This window comes from Cavia porcellus, unplaced genomic scaffold (genome assembly GCF_034190915.1).
Source record: "Cavia porcellus strain 051 isolate PalLab524CR breed Dunkin Hartley unplaced genomic scaffold, mCavPor4.1 scaffold_27, whole genome shotgun sequence".
In the NCBI taxonomy this organism is placed as follows: Eukaryota; Metazoa; Chordata; class Mammalia; order Rodentia; family Caviidae; genus Cavia; species Cavia porcellus.
In genome coordinates this window covers 4,443,110-4,447,703 of record NW_026947510.1, presented here as the reverse complement: position 1 = coordinate 4,447,703, position 4,594 = coordinate 4,443,110, and the positions used below count along the sequence as shown (strand labels likewise).

General features: G+C 39.9%; 1 pseudogene; it reads right to left on the bottom strand.

Annotated features, from left to right (window-relative positions):
- Positions 1-807: 807 nt before the first annotated feature.
- On the bottom strand, positions 808-3,427 carry LOC134473439 (voltage-dependent L-type calcium channel subunit beta-2-like; annotated as a pseudogene).
- Positions 3,428-4,594: the final 1,167 nt, after the last annotated feature.

The following is a 4,594-nucleotide window of genomic DNA, read 5'->3' as shown; positions in this document are numbered from 1 at the left end:
TGGTTAGAATTATAAACACAAGGATGGTACAATGTTCAGAAATGGAAACTTTTCAAATCAAGCAGTCACACATATTTACAATATGTACAGGCTTTCTAGTGGAGCAGAAAGAATGTCTAGGCAATGTTATTGCAAATTTCCTGAATGTGGGCATCTCTAGTCCCTGTAATTCATAAAGTAAATCTGCTGACTTGGCATTAAGACTAAAATAGTGTGATCAAAGATATATTGAAATAGGTTTGCAGAAATAACATTTACAAACTGTACAGTACACGTATGAGGACATAGAAAATAGATTCTAACTTTATGATCCCATTTATGTAAGGCAAGACTGAATCTGTTCCTAGTTTAGTCAGCCAGAGGTACAAGCAAGAAACAGTGGTCCATGAATAAATAAATGAATATGCTCATCAGGTATCTCAGTATTAAAAATCTGGAGAAACAATTTCCACTTTTGATCTGTGTTACTTCTCGATTGCTGGATACACCTATATTTCTTGAAACACTAACATTGTTGGGATGGCAGGTTTTTCCCAAGTAATAGCTACCCAAACCAGTTTCTGAAGGGTCTAGTGTAAAACCAGAGGACTGCAGTTGCACCAGGCAAATGTGTATAGCACTTAGGAAAATCAAAATGGAAATTAATGCTCTTAATTTCATGCCATTGCTATTGAAGCAACAGCAATACAAAATATACAAGACGGGTCACATGACTGAGGGTAGACTTGAAAAGTTTTGTTTGTGCTATTATACAGGACTCAGGAAAAAGCACAAAAAGGCGAAGGTCATTGGCGGACGTAAACATCCCTATTTGGATTTATGATGGCTCTGCAGTTAGTTGCACTCATTGTGGTCCTGCTCTCGATCTATGTCCCTGGAGCGGTGTCGAGATTCTCTGTGTCTGTGGTCACTGCTCCCATGGGTCTCATCTCGGTGGTTGTGATCACAATGTGGGGCATAGTGGTCCATGTGTTCACGGGAATAATCTTTTGGCTGCATGTAGGCAGAGTCTCCACTCTCCTGAGTTTCAGAGTCCAATGTCTCTTGCCTGGAGAGGCCTTGACTCATACTGCTGCGATGCTTGTGATGTGGGGCTGAGGAGGAGGAATGGAGGTAGGATTTTTTGACAGGTTCCAAGCAAGATTCTTCTTCAGGTGGGAAAGCTGACCAATCAGGAGTGGAGCAATCAGTCACCTGATCACCTGGAGAACCCTGGTAACAAAAGGAACATAACTGGGCTTAACCAAGGTCAGAGTATAAAGAACTAAGTGGTCATCGTGCAAAGACATTCAAGTGTAGTCCTTTGAAAGGATCTAAAATGCTGAAATGAAGTCTAGTGTAGCTCAGTTGCTTAATTCCTTTAATATCCAGTGGCATCAGTATGGTTTGTATTGTGTTATATTGGGCTTTATTAAGTGCCTGAAACAGTACACATAGTAATCAGTTTATTTTATTATTAAGAATAAGTGAAGAAGGGTTACTGCTCTATTACATATTCTTTTGTTGAAATACACATGCAAGAGATTTTTCTATACGTGAACATAAACTTTCCTACCTCTGCTTGAACATAGATTAACAAAAACCACAATTAAAATAAAATGCATGTGTGACACTTGACATGGAACATCACTCCTCCAGGACCTTTACATACACTGTTTAATTCAGTAACCTAGGAGATAAGGTGATCTAAAGGAAAAAAAAGACAAAAGATATGACAGTCACAACAGATTTTAATTATTGCTAGGGTATCCTTACTGTTCTTAAGGCCAGCAAGCCAAGAAGTAAGTTCACCTGAATTGTACATGGAGTTTCAGGTGGATCCAGGCCTTGAATGCAGACAGTTTACTGTCTCAAGGACCACACAGTTAGTTTTAAAAGTCTGTAGTATCGGGCTAGGGATTTAGCTCAGTGGCATAAGTGCCTGCTTGACAACTGCAAGTTGTGAGTTTGATCCCTGGGGGGAAAAAAAAAGGTCCATAATATGTTGTATTTATTGTGCTTTCTTAGATGTACAACACACTGTGAACATTTTTAACTAAGTGACTCATGATGTGAGCCATACTTTCAATACTGTTAAGATACTGGAGCATGCACCAAGCTGGCTGTCTGGGCTTGGAACGCAGTGGTGTCACCTGTAGCTTCTCTGTGAAGATTAAGAAAGAACTGCCCTTACCTGTGAATTAGAGAGTAGGGTGGCACTGATGGGCAGAGTTGAAATGGCTAAGGAAAGGACTGGGGAGGATGCTGCTGGGAGGGTGGGTGGCCTTCCAGTAGGCCTCCAGTTAGTTGGCCAGGTGCTCACAAGCGTCCTCAAGCTGCTTCTCATCCAAAATCACATCAAACAACTCCTATGCTGGGAAACACTGCAGAGGCACACTTAAGGCCAGGACCTGCCCCCTTACCTCATAAAAGAGGGAGAGGGTCAAGGGGTCATGAGCTACCTTTGTTTTTACTTGCCCATGCTTATGTGTCCCACTTTACCCTTTTCTGTTATCAGACTGTCTTGGGCAGCTTTTAAGTGTGTGTTACCACATGTAATCGTTTTGAGCGCTGATTGCTTAACCAGAAAGTGAACAGGTGTCAAAATTAACAGGTGTCAACCAGAAAGTGAACCGGTATCACTAAGGGCTTGGCAGTGCAAAAAAGAATTTCAGGGCTGAAAAGCATTGATGGTATGGTAGAAGAGATGTAAAAAGGGATAAAAATCTGTACAGTACAGGAAGAAGCCTGTTCTCAAAAGTTAATGCGGCACAGTTGGGACATGAAATTTGGCAGAGACGTCTGAAACTTCTGACAATTTGACATGGTCCAAGCTTCACAGTAGTTCATTAGGAAGTGACTCACTTTTCAAGACTTTTTGTAAAAAGCTTATGATAGATTTTAACATACTTCAAGACAATCAGATTGATAAAAATCACAACTTTTATAAGATGGTGAGATGACTGTGCTTGAAAAAAAGTAATATAGGTTAGAAGTACAAGTGTGTTCAGAGGTAAGGATTTGAGTAACTTACAGTTCAGAATTGTTTTTACATGGCCCTCAGTCAATTTCTTAGATAGTTAATATAGGATGGGCAACTTGCTCCCTGAGATTAGAAGTGAATATAGGTCAGCTTCAAGGAGATTCATCTTATAGATCAAACAAATTTAATGGTTAGGTGTTAAAGTGAGGACAGCACAGGGTACATGCGGAAGTCACCATTGTCTGTGGCCCACTCGTGCTCAAAAACACAAGACCACAGAAGCAAGCAGGATGATTTACTTGTCTGAAACTAATTCCGCTTTAACTGATGAAGATTCTGTCCCCTCACTAGCACTTGAATTCTTCTTATATGTTGGTATTCAGGCCAGAGAGTTCTAAAATTGATTTTAACTAGGATGTTGTTCTAGAAAGGCAAGTCACTGATTGCCTTCTCACAGCCTGCCATGACTAGGGTCCTTTTGTTTACCTGGATATGTTTAAGAAGTCAGGGGCCCAAGTATGAATGTTCTATTCACAGTCAACATAATCTTAATCATTTATTAATTTTTCTTTCTTAGTCCTCGGGTCTGCCAGTAGACTTTTATTTCTCTGAGAGAAGACATTTCTATTTTACTCCTTTTCCATGCCTATCATGAATTATGGCACTGCGGCTAAGGGCATACATATGTATTTATAGCTCTACCTATATACTGATATCTCTAGATAGATATTTATTTAGATACATAGAGGTAAACATTGAATTCTTTCACTTTGTCACCATGGATGGTTCCAAGCAGAGTTTTCAGTCTATCACAAGGATGTGAATGGAAGAAGTAAAAGGAATCAAGAGCATTATTCTTTCATACACTGCAAAGAATTTCCAAAGGTGCATTCTAAACAAATTCAAGGAAAGCCTTTGCAAAGTACATACTGACATACATGGATAGATACACTGTATGTTGTGTTAATTCAGTAATCTGCTTTCATCGCTGCTCTAGCTGCTGTGATCTTAGGTAAGTTCAGAGTTCTAGTGATGAAAAGTTATTCAAGTTTTAATGTGTTTCTATTACCAGTTTTTTCACAATGTTTTGTTTTGAGAGCAGAGTAACAAAGTGTTTTGCAAGGATCAGTGAGAGCAGAGAGTGGTGGGTGAAAACTTTCAAACTAACAATCAGGGTTAACCATCACATTGATTTAATCACCTGTGGCCAATGATTAAACCAGTCATGGCAGTAAGATCACCTCTTTAAAAATCCCAAAAAGTAAAGTTCAGAGATCTTCCAAGAGTTGAACACCTTGAGGTGGTGCCCCCAAGAGGGAGAAGAAGGAAGTGTCACATTCTTCCACGTGGTGTTCTGGAGTGGTTACCCTTTACAAAAACTGGTGACCTAGGCAGTAAACTGTGTTCTTTGAGCCATCCTACAAATTATCAGGTCTGAGGAAGGAGTTGTAGGAACCTCTGATTTACAGTCAAGTCAGACAGAATTTGTGGGAAACCTAGAAACCCACCAGACAGCACTGGTGTCTGAAGCAGAGTCAGTCTTTTGATCCTGAGCTTTTCAACTGGAAAGTCTGTATTATCTCTAGGTAGGTAGCATCAGACTTGAATTAAATTGTAGGACACAGTCCTGTT